The sequence below is a fragment of the Spermophilus citellus genome (genome assembly GCF_964194105.1).
Source record: "Spermophilus citellus genome assembly, chromosome: 9".
NCBI lineage: Eukaryota > Metazoa > Chordata > Mammalia > Rodentia > Sciuridae > Spermophilus > Spermophilus citellus.
In genome coordinates this window covers 23698770-23717294 of record NC_138191.1, presented here as the reverse complement: position 1 = coordinate 23717294, position 18525 = coordinate 23698770, and the positions used below count along the sequence as shown (strand labels likewise).

The 18525-nt window shown below is 37.3% G+C and overlaps 1 long non-coding RNA gene across 1 annotated transcript in view; it reads left to right on the top strand.

Moving 5' to 3' along the window:
• LOC308655308 overlaps positions 1–7176 on the top strand; it is a 74390-nt gene extending 67214 nt beyond the window's left edge. The window contains exon 3 of the long non-coding RNA XR_014023449.1: positions 6986–7176. This is a non-coding gene — a long non-coding RNA (uncharacterized lncRNA). The remainder of the gene's footprint in view (positions 1–6985) is intronic.
• Positions 7177–18525: the final 11349 nt, after the last annotated feature.

Here is an 18525-nt window from a genome sequence, read left to right as displayed (position 1 = left end):
CTATGTAAACCACGGAGAACATTTTCATTTCATTCATTTTGCTGTTTTTCAGAAGATAGAAATAATCTGGAGAGGAAGGAAGGATGAGAAACAAAATCATATACATTAGAAAGCACATAGGGATTAGAAAATGTAGAGTGGTTCCTTCTGATATGTCTTAAGGGTAAGTGAGGTAGAATTACCTGCTAAAAACTCGTTCCAAGAACACCCACTCCCCTGCCCAATCTTTAAGTTTATTTTTTCTATTAAAAATCCAGGTATTTCTCTGACAATTCCAGTCCGTGAAGAAAATATAAACTCTGATACTGTTATTTGTTTCAAATTTCTTGCATTGAGAAGTTCAAAGTTCTTTGTATTACAAAAAAGAGCAGAGGGCACCTGCAACTGGGTTTTCTTATTATTTTAGGTACTCATTTTTAAAGTTAAATTGTTTTTAATATGCCTTTGAGAAATAATTCTATGGACAATAACCTTATTCAGATCTAGAATGGATCCCCTTAGCAAATCCCTATATCTTTATCATAACTAGTTTTGGATGTGTGGTGAGAAAGCTGTTAATTTGTTTTTAGTAACAGAAAATTCTACATTTGAAAGTCAGCTACACCCAAAACAAAAAAATCAACAAATTGGAAAGGAATGAAAAGACACTTCACAGAAGAAGAAACCCAATAGATCAACATATGAATTTAAAAATGTACAGTATCTGTATCCATTATAGAAGTACAAATCAAAATGACACTGAGATTCCATCTCACTCCAGTCAGAATGGCAGTTATCAAGGATATAAGCAACAGTAAATGGTGGTGAGGATGTGGGGGGAAAAGTACTCACATACAATGCTGGTGGGACTGCACATTTGTGCAAGCACTATAGAAAGCTTTATGGAGAGTCCTAAAAAAACACGAGTGAAGGGAATGGGAAGGCAAGAGGTAAGAGCATAGTGAATGAATCAGAAACAGTACTGGCACCAAACCAGATATATGGAGGAATGTTAGGTTTCTTGAGTTCTTAATGTGTTCTGGAGAATAATGCTTGATCTGAGGTACATGTGGTAAAGATTTTTTCCCATTGTGTAGGCTCTCTCTTCACGTTCTTGATTGTGTCCTTTGCTGTGAAGAAGCTTCGTAGTTTGAATCCATCCCATTTATCCATTCTTGGTTTCACTTCTTGTACTTTAGGAATCCTGATAACAAAGTGCGTTCCTAAGCCGACATGGTGGAAATATGGGCCTACATGTACTAGGATCAGGCCCAGGGTCTCTGACCTAGTGCCTCCACCTTTGATCCTCTTTGAGTTGATGTTTATGCATGATGAGAGAGAGGCTTTTTATTTCTTTTTGGTAGGTATGGATTTCCAGTTTTCCTAGCACCACGTGTTTATGAGGCTGTCTTTTCTCCAATGTATATTTTGGGTGCCTTTTTCTAGTGTGAGATAACTGTATTTTTGTCAGATTGTCTCTGTGTCCTCTCTTGTGTACCATTGGTCTCTGTATGTGTTTTGCTGCCAATATCATGCCATTTTCATTCTGTGCACCCCACCTGGAAAAAGACTGTACCTTGCTCCTTAGTCAATGCATACTTTGCAGACAGTGACAGACCCAAAGGGTCCCCACTCTGTGTTCCTAAATGCTAGCTGAGCGAGAGCTGGTCCTACATTGAGGGTATAGGTCAAAATCAGGGCACCATCCACATCTACAGAAGCTGGCATCCTTCATCAGCCAGAGCAGCCACCTCAGCAGTCACTTCAGCAGTGTTAGCTGGGCCTCTCAGCATTCAAGATTCTCAGATTTTCTTTATCCATTCATCTATTGAAGGACATCTAGCTATTGTGAATTGAGCTTCTATAAACGTTGATGTGGCTGTGTTACTGCATTATGCTGATTTTATGTCCTTTGGGTATAAACCGAGGAGTGGGATAGCTGGGTCAAATGGTGACTGTCTCCACAGAAGAGGTCCAGAGTACCACAGAGCACGTGCTGCAAGTTAGATCCATTTCCATTAATGGAATGTGACAGATTTTGCAAAACTCTGGGGCAGCAGGAGAGTTTGCTTTTCCACAGAGTCTCTTTTTTCTTAAATTTTTAATTTGTTTTAATTAGTTATACATGACAGTGGAATGCATTCATGCCCTTTGGTTATCATTTATAGATGGGATATAATTTCTCATTTTTCTGAGTATGCATGTTGTAGAATCACATTGGTCTTGCAGTCATATATATACATAAAGTAGCAATGTCTGTTTTCTTCTGTTATCCTTCCTATCCTCATGTTCCCTCCTCTTCCTTCACTTCCCTCTGCCAAATACAAGGTAACTCTATTCTTCTCTGGTTCCCTGCCTGCCCCTTATTATGAATTAAAATGCACATATTCCAGAAACTATTTTGCCTTTGGTTTTGGGGGATTGTCTTCCATCTCTTATTATGATATTCTCCAACTCCATCCTTTAACTGGCAAATACCATAATTTCATTCTCTTTAAAGCTGAGTAATATTCCATTGAATATCTATCTCAGATTTTCTTTATTCATTCATCTATTGAAGGACATCTAGCTATTGTGAATTGAGCTTCTGTAAATGTTGATGTGGCTGCATTACTGCAGTATGCTGATTTTATGTCCTTTGGGTATAAAGGGTGGAGTGGGATAGCTGGGTCAAATGGTGGTTCCATTCCATGTTTTCAGAATACTTTACATACTGCTTTCCATAGTGGTCATACAGTTTGCAGTCCCAACAGCAATGTATGAGTGTACTTTTCCCCCAAATGGAATCTTAGTGTAGTTTTGATTTGCATTTCTTTAATTGCTAGAGATGTTGAACACTTTTTCTTACATTTGTTGATTGATTGCATTTCTTCTTCTGTGAAGTGTATATTCATTTTCTTAGTTTCTTTATTGATTGGGTTATATGTGTTCTTGGTGTTAAGTTTTTTTTTTTTTTTAGTTCTTTCTGTATCCTAGAGATCAATGCTTTGTGAGAGGTACATGTGATAAGGATTTTCTCCCAGTCTCTAGGCTCTCTTCTCACATTGTTGATTATTTCCTTTGCTGATAAGAATCTTTTTTATTTTAATCCATCCCATCTATTGATCCTTAATTTTACTTCTTGCACTTCAGGGGTCTTGTTAAGGAAGTCTGATCCTAGGCTGACATGGTTAAGATTTGTTTCTACTTTTTCTTCTGTTAGGTACAGGGTCTCTGTTCTAGTGGCTAAGTCTTAGATGCACTTTGGGTTGATTTGGGGGCATGGTGTGAGAGAGGTTTAATTTCATTTTCCTGCATGTGAATTCCCAGTTTTGCCAGCACTATTGGTTGAATAGGCTATTTTTTTCTCCGATGAAAGTTTTTGGCACCTTTGTCTAGTGTGAGATAATGTATTTATGTGGGTTTGTCTCTGTGTCCTCTTGTAGGGCATGACATGTGAACTTGCTCCACCCCTCTGACCTTTATCCTGATTGGCTCCTGCACATTATATTAGCTGTGTGTACTTCCTCAATAAAGGAGATCCTGCTTTGACTGGTCTCCCTGGTGCTTCTGATTGTCTTCCAGTGGGGAGGACTGGGTGGGTGACCTGCCGACCCTCACGTTTCTTGATCCGTCCGGTTTGGGGGCTTGCTCTCCTAAGCCTCTCTGTGAGACAGAGTGAATAAAAGAAGCTAAAAACCCCAACATCCTCTATTCTGTACCATTGGTCTACAAGTCTGTTTTGGTGCCAATACCATGTTGTTTTTGTTACTATAGCTCTGTGGTATGGTTTTACGTCTGGTACGGTGATACCTCCTGCTTTACTTTTCATGCTAAAGATTGCTTTGCCTATTCTGTGTCTCTTATTTTTCCAAATAAATTTCATGATTGCTTTGTATATTTCTATGAAGAATGTCATTGTGATTTTAATAGAAATTGCCTTAAATCTATATAATGCTTTTGGTAGTAGAGCACATTTGACAATAATAATTCTGCCCATCCAGGATCATGGGAGATCTTTCCATCTTCTGAGTTTTCTTGACTTTCTTTAATGTTCTCTACTTTTCGTTGTAGAGGCATTTCACCTCTTTTGTTTGATTGATTCCCAGGAATTTTATTTTGTTTTATTTTGAGGCTGTTGTGAACGGAATAGTTTTCCTAATTTCTCATTCAGTGGATTCATCACCGGTGTATCAGAATGCATTTGATTTATGGGTGATGATTTTACATCCTCCAACATTGCTGAATTCATCTGGTAGTTTCAGAAGTTTTTTGGTAGAATTTTTTGGATCTTTTAGATATGGAATCATGTCATCAGCAAATAGGGACAGTTTGGGTTCTTCTATACCTACTTGTATTCCTTTAACTTCTTTCTCGTAATTGCTCTGCCTAGAGTTTCAAGGATGATGTTGAATAGAAGTGGTGAAAGAGGACATCCTTGTCTTGTTCCAGTGTTTAGAGGGGATGCTTTCAATTTTTCTCCATTTAGAATGATGCTGGCCTTGGGTTTAGCATAGATAGCTTTTACAATGTTGAGATATGTTCCTACTATTCCTAATTTTTCTTGTGTTTTGAACATGAGAGTGTGCCGTATTTTGTCAAATGCTGTTTTTTGCATCTATTGAGATCATATGATTCTTGTTTTCAAGTCTATTCATATGATGATTTACATTTATTGATTTCTGCATGTTAAACCAACCTTGGGTCCTTGGGATGAACCCCACTTGATCATGGTGAACTATGTTTTTAATATTTTTTGTGTGCAATTTGTCAGAATTTTATTGAGAATTTTTACATGTATGTTCATCAGGGATATTGGTCTGAAGTTTTCTTTTCTTAAAGGGTCTTTGTCTGGTTTTGGTATCAGGGTGATGTTAGTCTCATAGAATGAGTTTAGAAGGCTTCCCTCTTTTCCTGTTTCATGGAATACTATGAAAAGTATGGTATTAATTCTTCTTTGAAAGTCTCATTGAATTTAGCAGAGAATCCGTCTGGTCCTGGACTTTTCTTGGTTGGTAGGCTTTTTTAAATATATTTTTATTAGTTTTAGATAGGCACAATGCCTTTAGTTTATTTTTTATGTGATGCTGATAATCAAACCCAGTGCCTCACACATGCCAGGCAAGCACTCTACCACACAACCCCAGACTGGTTGGTAGGCTTTAGATGGTGTTTTCTATTTCATTACTTGCAATTAATCTATTTAAATTGTGTATGACCTCCTCATTCAGTTTGAGTAGGTCTTATGACTCTAGGAATTTGTTTATGTATTCTATATTTTCTATTTTTTTGGAGTACAAATTGTCAAAGTAGTTTCTAATTTCTTTCTGCATTTTAGACATGTCCCTTGTGATATTACTTGCTTCATCTTCTTTTTTAGTAATCTTAGTTTTCTTTTTCTCTTTGTTAGCATGGCCAAGGATTTATGTATTTTATTTATTGTTTCAAAGAACCAACTTTGTGTTTTTTCAATTTTTTTTCCTTTAGAGTTCATTGATTTCAGCTCTGATTTTATTTTATTTTTTTATTGGTTGCTCAAAACACTACAATGATCTTGACATATCATATTTCATACATTTGATTCAAGTGGGTTATGAATTCTTATTTTTACCACTTGTACAGATTGCAGGATCACATTGGTTATACATCCACGTTTATACATACTTCCATACTAGTGTCTGTTGTATTCTGCTGCCTTTCCTGATTTTCATTAGTTTCTGTCTTCTATTGCTTTTGGTATTGATTTGTTCTTCTTTTTCTCGGGCTTTGAGATGTAGTGTTAGGTCCTTTATTCATGCACAGTGCAGTAAACTTTCCTCTTAGTACTGCCTTCCTAGTGTCCCAGAGATTTTGATATGTCATATCAGTGTTCTCATTTACCTCTAACAATTTTTTTATTTCATCCTTGATTTATTTGACTATCCATTCCTCATTAAATAATGTATAATGTAGTCTCCCTTTGGTAGAGTGGCTTCTGTTTTTTACTTGAGCGCTGATTCCTAATTTCTTCCATTTTAATATGATATAATGCTGGGTAATTTCTTTGCTTTTTTTGTATTTACTAAGAATTGCTTTTCAGTGTAAGATATGGCCTATTTTAGAGAAGAAGACAAGTGCTGCTGAAAAAAAAGTATATTTACTCGTTAATGGATGAAATATTCTATATATTTCTATTAAGTATAAATTATTGATTGTATAATTGTATGGTTTCTTTTTTAAAAATATTTATTTTTACTTCTTAGAACTTTATTTTATTTATTTTATTTTATATGCTGTGCTGAGAATTGATCCCAGTGCCTCATACATGCTAGGCAAGTGCTCTACCATGGAGCCACAACCCAAGCCCCTCTATAGTTTTTTCATTTAGTTTTTCTTTAGAATGACTGTCTAGTAGTGAGAGAGGTGTGTTAAAGTCACCCAGTATTATTGTGTTATGGTCTATCTTACTATTGAAATTGAGAAGGATTTGTTTGATACATGCAGACGTCCATTGTTTGGGACACAAATGTTTATAATTGTTATGTCCTCCTCATACATACTTCCCTTAAGAAGTATGAAATATCCTTCTTGGTCTCTTCCAATTAAATTTGGCTTGAAGTCTACTTTATCTGAGATGAGCATGGAAACCCCAGCTTGTTTACACAATTAATGTGATGTTTTTTCCCATCCTTTCACCCTCAGCCTGTGGATGTCTTTCCCCATGAAATGAATCTGCCTGTCTGCATATTCTGATTGATGAGTTCAGGCTGTTAATATTCAAGTTTATTATTGAGATATGATCTGGGCTCCCACTCATTTTGACTTATATCTGCTTATTAATGTGACTTAGTTTCTAGTTTGGTTGACTGTGTATTTAGTGTAGATCCTCCCTTTCCTGTTTTGTTTTTAATTCATCCTCATGAAATATTTTGTTGAGAATGTTGTGTGGTGTGGGCATTCTAGTTGTAAATTATTTAGTTTTTGTTTATCATGGGGAACATATATCTGGCAGGGCTCTGAATGACACTCGTTGATGTACATCTCCCAGCAAGGTGCCTTATGGCCCTCAGGACCCTCGAAGTGGAAGCTGCTGTCTGTGTTCACACACATGCCTGCGTGCTCACAAGGATTGCTGTTGGCATCAAGACACAAGCACCTGTGACCAGGACCCACGCACCAGCCAGAATTTCCACACATGCAGACAGCAGAGGAGCATCTGCTACTTACACCAGCCCCAGAACTTTGGTAAGCTTGCTTTCTGCTTTTTAATTTGTTCAAATATATTCTTCATTTGTTCTGATCAGTTACACATGACAGTGGAATGCACTTTGACACATCCCAAATCAGTGAAGTGTAATTTCTCCTTCATCTGGTTGTCCATGAAGCAGATTTACAAAACTCATGTAATCATGTGGGCCCATGCATTAGTAATGGCCAAATCATTCTACCATTGTTTCTTTTTCTTTTTTTGTAAATATTTATTTTTTTGGTTATTGTTGGACACAATATCTTTATTTATTTATTTATGTGTGGTGCTGAGCATCGAACCCAGGGCTTCGCACATGTGAGGCGAGTGCTCTACCACTGTGCCACAACCCCAGCCCCTCTACCATCATTTCTAACCCCATAGTGTCTTTTATTCAATTTTTTTAAAGCTGTGTTTTTCTTTCTTTGTATTCAGGTATTGAACTTTTAATTAATCATTCACATATACTGTTGTAACACCAACGTATTGAAAAGGTAAACTGCAGCTTTAACAAAGCATGCTTTGAACAAAAAAAATCCAAGTAACTTTTTATTTTTGCATTTCTAAGTTATAATGACTGATGACATGCTTTGGGAGCTCCAGACACTAAAAACAATACAAGGCTGTGGTATATTCTTTGTTTCTAATTGTGTATTACTCTTACTTTTTATGTAAAAGCTTAATATTTTGTTACTATTTTGTTTATTAAATTGGCCTCCATTGTAAAGACAAATTTAATGTTAAGTGGTCTAGTTTGAAGTAAAGGTTTAATAACCATATAAGTAATAATTATCAGTTTTATTCAAAATATTTTTATGTTAAGTTGTTTGTTTTTGATTTGGGAGTACATGCTTTAAGTGCATAGTGGGTAAATTTTCAGGCATATCCAATTTACTTGCCTTTAAGACTTCTTCTACTTTAATACTTAATTTAGAAATGTCATTTAAAATGGTTCTTAAAGATCAAATGCACTCATACTGGGGAAAAAAAAAGTCCCAGATTCTGTTAGTTGAGTGCCATACTCTGAGACCGACTGGTCCCATTATTAGAAACTCTAGGTTTGAATATAGGACTCCTCACTTTACTAGCTGTGACAAGAGGGATTTAAATTATCTGGATCTTGATTGTTTATTTGGTAAACTCAACTTTCAACTACCTGTTCTACTTATTTTATAAGACTTTTGTGAGAATGAAATGAAAATAAAATATATGCAAACTTAAAAAAAGGTCAAATGCACTCATTATTTTGGTAGCTGTGATATTTTAAGAATCCTCCTATGTATTTGTTGCTAAGAGTATCAATTAGCTGATGTTCAACAGTGATCATCAGTATCAGAGAGTGTGTTTGTCAACATTTCATTTTCACTGTAAAGATTTCTTTAAATCAATAGATACTGTAGAAGATGATGTGCCTAATAAATACAGGAGTTAAATTTGAGTTTTTAAGACTTTACAACTAAGTCTGTAAGTGCTACAGTACTTAGAAATAAAAGTTTAATTGAATTTGAGTAAACAAAATTTAAGCCTTTTTCCAACCTCAGAGAACAATCTTTAAAAATATTAGCAGTCCTCAGGCAACATAGAGGTCTCTTATTAAAGGAATAAAAAATAAGGTTGACAATAAAATTTTCAAAATTACTAAGTCTACTAATTTTCTGATTATTATGAACATTGACTACATATGCTTTTTTGTAATTGACATATGCTATTGTTTTAATTAAATAACATGTACAGAATTAATTCTAATTAAATCTTAGAGAATTAAATCTAATTAAATCTCTTATTCTCAAAATTATGATTTTTTCATGTTAAATTTTCTAATTGAACTTCTGATTTTAATACCTTTTTTTTCTTGGTTCCATAGCCTTTAAAGGAATTAACTGTTGGATTCTGATAATAGAGTTTTGATATTGAAATAGATAACATGTATACCTGTTGTAGAAAATGGAGAAGTAAAAGTGCATGTACTTAAAGAGTAATTGGAGATTACATTGCTATGTTCCGTATTTCATCAGACTTTATCTGTTTTGGAATTTGATTTTTCACTCACATGAAAAGGAAGTTTATTCCTCAAAAACTTTTTAACAAAAATGGGTTGACTTTGACTTGACATCATGATAAAGGGCAATACTTCCCATATTTCTTAGAATACAGACATCTTGTGTTTATCAGTAAACCAATGTGGATCTAAAGTGAAGGTATCTATGTTTTAGAGGTATCTATGGTATAGGTCTGAAATGAGACTAAACGTTGTAGTAGAAGAAAAATGCTGGAAAAATTGTGTATCTTATCAAAAGGAAAAGCCTAGGCAAATTGTAGTAGAGAGATTCTCCTTGCCCATAAGGACTCTAATAATTATCTGTCTGTGTATCATTGAACCATTGCTTTCTTGAAACCATGCAAGTTAAAGGAAGACTAATAAATGATTGGCACCATTGGCACTTTCAGCTAGAATTATGTCATACAAATTGCTACTTGAAATTGAAGAGTCTTAGATGGGGCCTAGATTTACAGTAGTATTTTTTTTACTTTCACGTTCTTTTTTTGTATTTTTTAAATTTTAATTTGTTATATATGGCAGCAGAATGCATTATGACTCATATTCCACATATAGAGCACAAATTTTCATACCTATGGTTGTACACAAAGTAGAGTCACACCATTTGTGTCTTCATACATGTACTTATGATAATGATGTCCACCTCATTCCACAGTCTTTATGTTTGTCCTCTTCTTGAGAATATTAATTTCATGACGGCAAATGCAGAAGAAAAATTGGCTATGTTTTCTTAAGCTTTCAAAGACTACTGTTTCTCTGTCAAGTTTTGAGGATATATATTTTTAGTTGCTAAATATCTACAACAATGCAAGTATTATTGTTTGGGAGAAAAGAATAAATAAAATAGATGACCTTTCCATATGTAATTTCAAATTAATGAAATTTCCATCTCTCCCTTTTTTCCTCCATTCATTCTTATTCTCTGTATTATGTCTATTTTACCTACATAGCAAAGTAACCTACAGTAGGAAAGAAGAAAAAAATCCTTTATTAATTACATATCAAGTAAAACAAAAAGCTTGGGTAATTTTTTCAAGAGAATTGTCAAGTTGTTTGTACCTGTATATCCTGCTTTATATTCTGTACTCCGTTTTCTATATTTAATAATGATTGGAAATTGCAAGAGAAGGTACCACAGAGCTTTATTGTTTTCTGGCTATGAAAATAATTTGAAGTCAATGAAATATAGAATAAGGGATCAAAAATTATGCTAACTCAAAAAAAGAAAAAAAAATATTTGTTCATATTTTGGATAAATTAATCAGGTATTTATTCCAAATTATATGTTGAATATTTTTGTTGCATTGAGCCATGCAGTTTATACATTTTATATTACTAAATTTTTTCCCCAAGAAAATTAGCAATACTTTGGGATTTGAGCTTTCCTTAGTATAATATTGAAAAGCTAAAAAAGCCAGTGATACCTGTGTATCTAATTGTTTATTTATTTTTATTATTTATTGATTTCTTCATTTTTGTCTAAGGATTAAAATTAAATGAGCCAACCATGACTGGCAGCACACAGGCCAGCAGCATCACCAACAAGAATGAGCTCACATCCATCAACATAAATGATTCAATAGTTGAACACTTACAAAAATTAGCATAAAGACTATTTTGTCTTCATCTTATCATCATAATATTAGATGTCACTAGCTACTATTGGCTATTTGTCCTTTATCTATTCCCTTGACTTCTGTGTTTTGTTGAAATGATATTCTTTTGGACATTCCTTTTTTAAGTTTCTCAACATCCAGAATTGCTATGTATTTGGAAGTTTTCTTTGATCTAAAGAACACAGAGATGTAGTTTGGTAGTCCAGTAGGTAGAGAATCTATAAATACTCAGCTCACCCACGAGAGATTCAGGGCAATATTCTTGTGTTAAGCTTAAAAAGGGAGCCCGGTGGATACTGTTGCTGGATTGATCGCCAGGGATTTATTGAAGGTTAATCTGTCTTTGTCTAGGAGGAGAGCTTGATATTGAGTGCGACGGGCATTTGACATCTAGTGATTTGTGGCATCCCTCCATAGAGCTTCCACTGTATGAGGGGCAGTCACAGTTAGAGTCTTCCCTAGGGTAAGCTTGTCTGTTTCCTTCACCAGAAGTGCAGTAGCCGCTATGGCTCATAAACAAGGGGGCCATCCTGATGCTACTGGATCCAGCTTTTTGAAATGTAGGCAGTTGGCCTTTTCCATGGCCCTAGATTTTGGGTAAGAACCCCCTTTGCAATGCCCTTTCTCTGATGAATATACAGATGGAAGGGCTTAGAGATATCAGGGAGGGTTAGGGTTGGAGCCTGTACCAGGGCCTTTTTTAGATTTTTAAAGGCTAATTCATTTTCTTCAGTCCAAACTACAGGTGAGTTACCCCCTGCAGTTGCAGTTTATAAAGGTTTGACAATCTCAGCAAATCCTGGTATCCAAAGGCAGTAGTACCCAACTGCCCCCAGGAATTCCCTAACTTTCCTTTTAGTAGTTGGGATTGGGATCTTCACTATGGCCTCTATGCGGGCTTGGGATAGCAGCCTTTTCCCTTCCCTCAGTTCATATCCTAGATAAGTAACTCAAGGAGAACAGATTTGTGCTTTCTTTTTGGAGTCTCGGTACCCCAATTGAGCCAAGGTTCTCAGTAAACCCTGGATGGCCCTTAAACAGTCCCTTTCATCCCTTGCTGAGAGTAAAAGATCATCCACATATTGGAGCAAGTTTATCTCGGGGTATTCACTGCGGAAGAGGCTCAAATCTTTGTTGAGTGCTTCATCAAGGATGGTGGGGGAGTTCTTAAATCCTTGAGGTAGTCAAGTCCAGGTTAGTTGTCCTGATATCCCCTGTTCTGGGTCAGTCCATTCAAATGCAAAGATGGGCTGACTCAGTTTTGACAATGGAATGGAGAAAAATGCATCTTTCAGATATAATGCAGTGTAGACTCTGTTCCTGTGGCAACATACTAAGCAAGGTATAAGGGTTTGCAATGGTTGGGTGTATGGTTTCTACCCATTTGTTTACTTCTCTTAAGTCCTGTACCAGTCTGTAATCATGAGTTTCAGGCTTTTGGAATGGCAGCAAAGGGGTATTTCAGGCTGGCATCTAATTAGAATTCCCTCTTCTAGGAGACGTCTGATATGAGTTTTGACGCCTTCTCTGGCTTCAGAGCTGATGGGGTATTGTCTAACCAAATGGGTATAGCCCCAGAGGTTAGTTGAACTATGACTGGTGGCACATGTTTAGCTAACCCCGAAGGGTTATCCTCAGCCCAAACTGTAGGAATTTCTTGGATTAATATTTTTTTCCATTTTCCCTCTGAAGCTTGGATAGGATTTTGAGAGAGCAGATATTCCTCACTTAATGGGTATGTTATAGTTAGGGCTCTTGTAGGACTCCCCAATTGTAGTGTAGGCATCTCCCCTGAAAATGATCTAGTTGCCTGAAGTTTGCTTAGAAGGTCCCGCCCCAGCAATGGGAAAGGGCATTCAGGGATAACAATGAAAGAGTGAGTCACCGCTCCTTGTTCTACATCAACAATCCGATCTGTGGTCCATCTATAATTTTTAATTTCTCCTGTTGCCCCTTGTACTTCCATAGTTTCATTAGTGAGAGGTCCTAGGGGCTTCTGTAACACCGAATATAAAGCCCCTGTATCCACTAAGAAATTTGCAGGTTGGCTCCCAATTGTGAAGGTTACCATTGGCTCTCAGGAGCCTAGTTTGAAAGAGCCATAGTCCCCCTATTCTTCTAAAGTTAGAGCTGATTTTGGCTGAGGGGCTCCAGTCTGCAGCTGGAGAAAGTCTTCAATTTTGTTGGGGGCATTGATTTTTCCAGTGTCCATATTCCCGGTAATAAGCACACTGATCTATTCGGAGGGGAGTCTGTCTTTTGCCTCTGCCATGTGCAGCCTGCATCTGTCTGGAATTGAAAACTTTGGGAGACCTTAGTGCAGCTACTATAGCCCGATTTACTTTCCTTATCAGTAGATCTTCCCGGCTGCCTCTGTTTTCAAACACCTTTGGGCTATCTCCAATAATTCTGACCTGTTCTTCCCAGCAAAGCTATCTGTCTTTTGAATCTTTTTAGGGATGTCTGGGGCTGACTGAGCTACAAAAGCCAGGTTAATCGCCTTCAGATTTGTCGGGTCCTCAGGGTCTATAGGAGTATATAGACAGAATGCCTCTAGGAGCCATTCGAGAAACGCTTAAGGTGATTCTTCTGGGTTTTGTTTCACCTCTGCTACTTTAGAAAGATTGGTGGGCTTACGAGCTGCCCTCCTCAGACCCTCTAATAGAGCCTGGTGGTAATCACTGAGTGCTCTCCTACCTTCAGCCGTTCCATGATCCCAGTCTGGTCTTCTTTTAGGTAAAGCCAAGTTGATTACTTCTGTTTTCTCATCTTTCGTAAGAGAGTTTATTCCAGGCAGGCTTTAGCTGCTTCTGCCAGGATTGGCTTCCTTTCCTCTGTAGTGAAAAGGGTATGGAGAATCTGTTGGCAGTCATCCCAGGTGGGGAGATGATTAAAAAAGACAGAATCAACCAGGGAAATCAGGGAACTCCGATCCACACTAAATGGGGGATTCTGGTTTTTCCAGTTGTAGAGATCCCTTGTGGAAAACTATATATAAGGACCTTCTGGAACCTGATGGAGAGGAAGGACAGGGGTGGGAGTCACCTCTTCCTCTGGGATAGAAATAGAAATAGTGCCTGAGGGTCTGCCTGGGGAATGGATTGAGTCAGACCTTCCATAAGTGCGACCCTGTTGGGTATGGGGAGGGGTAGGACAGAGGCTAGCTTATTTGGGGAAGCTGTAGCAGAAGGAGTGGTGGAATGAGGTGGTTGCAGTGGCTCAGGGGAGGGGGAGAGAGGTGGTGGTGCAGTTGTTGGAGCTGTCTCCATTGTCCCTGCACCATTGGCAGAAAGATAAAGAGGAGCCCCAGTGTATGGGGGAGGGGGGAATCCTCCTGAGCGTCCTGTAAAACAGGGTTCTTAATTGAGGGCTCCTGGGGAACTTTTCTGGTCACAATTAGGGCCTGCACTCCCTGTCCATTCCCAACCATACAAACCTTCATCCAAGGGGGTGGATTAGTTGTTGCTTCTGCCCAGGGTAGGATATATCCTATTTGATCTGGATGGCCAGGGTTGCCAAGAGTGGCATTAGTTCCAGCCCATGCCACCTGGGGATTAAAGGTACCCTCAAAGGGCCAGCTGACTCCAAAGGTGGGCCATTCTACCTCACAGAAAGTTTGGAGGCGATTCTTGGTGATGGGATAATCATAGCCCTGCTTAACAAAAAAGGGGTAAAGTTTATCAAAGTTCCGTAAAACACAGTTCAAAGGGCTATCAGGCTTACTTGCTTTATTACCCATTTTGATGTCCACTTTTCCTTAAGTTTTACCACAGAAATCACACAACAAAAGGCAGAAAAAACATATAGAACACAGAACAAAACACAAGGAAACACAAACCCAGCGCCGAAACAGAAAACAGAGGAGCAATGCAACATCTTGCTAAAGTTCCTGGGGTAGGAGTGCATACGTGCCCATTGGCACCTCTATACCCTTCCAGAGGAATTCCCTACAGAACAGAACAGAGGACAGAATGATATCTAGTTACTGTTCCGGACAGGAGTATATGTGAACCTCAGAAGAGATCTCCCTTAACTGGATCCCAGATGTTACAAAGGCACCAGTTACTATGGAGGTCTCCTCTACCAGGTGCTTGCTAATTGTTTTAGGGCAGCAGTTCACTCCAGCTCTCCGAGGACCAAAGGCTCACCCTGGGGCCTTGGACCATCTCAAGGTGCTCACTCCCTAGAGTGGTTCTCCAGCCCAGAGCCCCGGAGTGAAGGTCCAACTTCAGAATTTCCAACAGTCTGATATTGCAGTCTCGTCCTGCAGTTTGATCTCACTGGGGCCTCCAAAAATGTTAGACCACGATGCAAGAAAAGACCAATGACTCCAATTAAAATCAAATTAAAGCAAGCTTATTACTTTGAATGGCTGGGCTTCCTTTCCCATCAAAATCATGGGAGACAAGGACAGCAGCGAAGCTTCCTTGCAGCCCAGTTTATAGCCCAAAAAGTTACACCAAGGGGGGGGGGGTTACACATAAGAAAACATTGAAGAGCATAACAGAAGTTTACATTTTTGATGGCCCTGACATCAAAATTTATGAAGGTTGTTAGAGTCTCAGAGAGGGTTGTTATCTGGCCAGGGAAGGACAGGATTCATGAGGCATCACTAAGGTTTAGGAAAGGGTTATTATCTGGTCAGGGAAAACTGGGCATGGGTGAGTTCAAGGCCCAGCAGGCATTCCAAACAGCTTTCCAACATCAACTTATGGCCAGGCTGTACAGAAATCCTAATATTTTTACACAAAAATATTATTATTTTTTTAGATAATTAGGCTAGGTATATCAATTGTTTAAAAAGAGCCATGGGGGCTGGGGATGTGGCTCAAGCGGTAGCGCACTCGCCTGACATGCGTGCGGCCCAGGTTCGATCCTCAGCACCACATACACACAAAGATGTTGTGTCCGCCGATAACTAAAAAAATAAAATATTTTAAAAAAAGAGCCATGACCAACACTGTTGCCTGAGAACATAATATGTACACTCCAGATGAAGCTTAGAGCTAGCTATATAACCACTGTGGCACCTGGAGAGGCTATAAAAGGCCTTGTATGTAAAATCAAAGATGCACAGAGAATGTGAAAGTCATCCCTAAGAATATATGTATGAGGCCAAACATCAGAGCTTCTGTAACATCATGTCCTTCCTATGTATATGTCAGTGTTGTCCAAGGGCAAGGGCATAACACCAAAGTGAGTCACCTGTAGAGTCCTACCTGCTCATGAGCACAAGGTCAATATCAACCAGTGCTGTGATACATATTCATGAATTAAACATCCTCTGGTAATGTTGGTTTACAAAATTTCTGTTGAGATTAATGTGCTAACTTCAGTATTGCAATGACCTCAGGCAAAATATTATAGGAGGTTGTGTGCCACATCTCCAAAGAACCCCACTAACCCTTTTAGAAAGATACAGATGTAAAACACCAAGAATCATTATCTAAATCTAGTTTCATAGAAGTCATAAGAGTATCAGATAACTGCCTGAGAATGTGGAAATTGTCGATGGTGAAATGTAAATCATACTTGAATCAACTCATTATCCCTGAAAGTAGGTAAATATCATTTTTGTTGATGAAAAACAATCTAGGGCATGAATTTCTAACTTGTGGATATATTCTAAATAATAACTAAGCTAAGAGATTTAATCACTTCCTATACGCCAAATACTTTGCATGATGTTATACTACATCTCATTTAAACCTCTCAAAGTCATATCAGCAGTTCCTATTGCCATTTATAAATTATATATAGAAAACAATCAGAGAGGCTACATAACTGCCCAAAATTACTTGGCAAGAGAAGGGCAGAGCTGGAATTGGAATCCTTGTTTGCATAACCTTGATTGACATCCCTTTTTAAAAATGAAGGTAGATTTTTCTTTCCAAGTTGGAAAATCGTCTATGTTATACTATTTAAGCTTATGTCAAAATTATTACAAAGTGTGTGTAGGGACTACAAATGTCCAGTGAATGAAGACACTTAAATGGCTTAATTATTTCATACCTATAGTCACTCTCCTTGCTATTATTTCTAAAGTAAGATCTTATCAGTTCTTAAACTTGACTAAGCAAAGGAAGGGATAAACATTAATGGCAACACTGTAGTTCTTATCCAGAGGAGGGCATATGCAATTTTTAATTTCTTCATTTCTTAGAATTTTCCAATGTTTTACAGATTCTGCCTTATGTGAAGGTGAGGGAAGAAGTGGAAAGTCTTTATTTCATAATGGACTATTGCATCCACAAGAATAGAGTCTTTTCCACTGAGAAATTATGTTCTGTGTCAGTTATTTGCATCACCTGCATTGCTAGATGGTATCATATATGACACCACAACTACATTCATAGCAGTTGAATTTAATAAATTTGTAAATAGGATTTTATCTGATGTATACATACAAAAGGAATTTTCACTGTACCATTTTTATTTTCTATTTATTGCAACCTAAGACATTTCAGTTTACTGAAGGAAATGTACCACAGCACCTCTTGTGGAACATTTATTTATATTTTAGGGGAGTACAGGAAATTTCAGGGCAGTGGTTGTGGGATTTAAGACCTTTCACTCTGGAACCAGTCTGCCAAAGCCACATCAATCATGATTGACAGTTATTTGTCTCTGTGGGCCATTTAGTAGCCTACATGAAGTCACTTAGTGGTCTAAATTTAATTCCAGCTTGAAAAGGATAATAAGAATGGAATGCACCTGTTAACTAAGAGTGAATTTCTCCTGTGGACATAGTAAAGTTTACCTTTGGAATTTTAGTTTTAAATGACTTAACGGTTTTTAAAAGAGAAAGATGTTTTATTCAGTAATCAAATATGGTGAATAAAGCAAATTTTATTTCAGTGTGTACACAGGGTAATCCTCTTACTAATAATATGCACTTAGAAGTGAATATTGTGTGTCTGCCTTGATTCTCCATATTTGTCTTATTGAACTTTGTTAAGATGAACTATGTTATAGTATTTATTATCAAGTGACTAAGAAAAAGTTGAATACAAACGTACATGATTTCTACTTTATTTTATATGATTTCAGGGTCTACTGTTTGGTAGATCTTATAATTTATTAGTAAAAATTAGAAGAACAATCTCTGGGAATTCTTCAGATACTTTATCAAGCATTTTTTCTCAATATAAATTATAAAGTATGTCCTGGCAGCTTGTGGCTATTCCCCTCAAGTTGACATTAGTCATGGTGGTGACAAGACCTCTCCATGTGTAGTTCTTGTGCATTATAGTGATTGATTGATACCTTCATTAAGCAACTTGGAACACCTTCCTGGAAATACTCCAGATCCCAGAGGAAATAAGTGGGGAAAAAAGGAAAAACTAGTGTCAGCAAATGAATACTTAATAAGTACCTAGCTCAGTGGTGGGTAATAATAAGTGCTCTTTGGTTATTAAATAGAAATTGTTGTACAACATTTTTAAGATAGTTTTAATGACTTATAGATAGTCTTTTTAAGATTCATAATCTCCTACTTGGAACCATTTCAAGCATTTTCTACAACAGGCATTTTAAAATGTGATATGAACAAAGAATGAATGTACCATTGATTACTTCTTCTGCACTTCTGCTGAGTGCCTATTCCCAGCCTAGGAAAGGGGCTTTTCACTAGGTTGTCATTTATACTGGATGTTGTTGACAGTCAC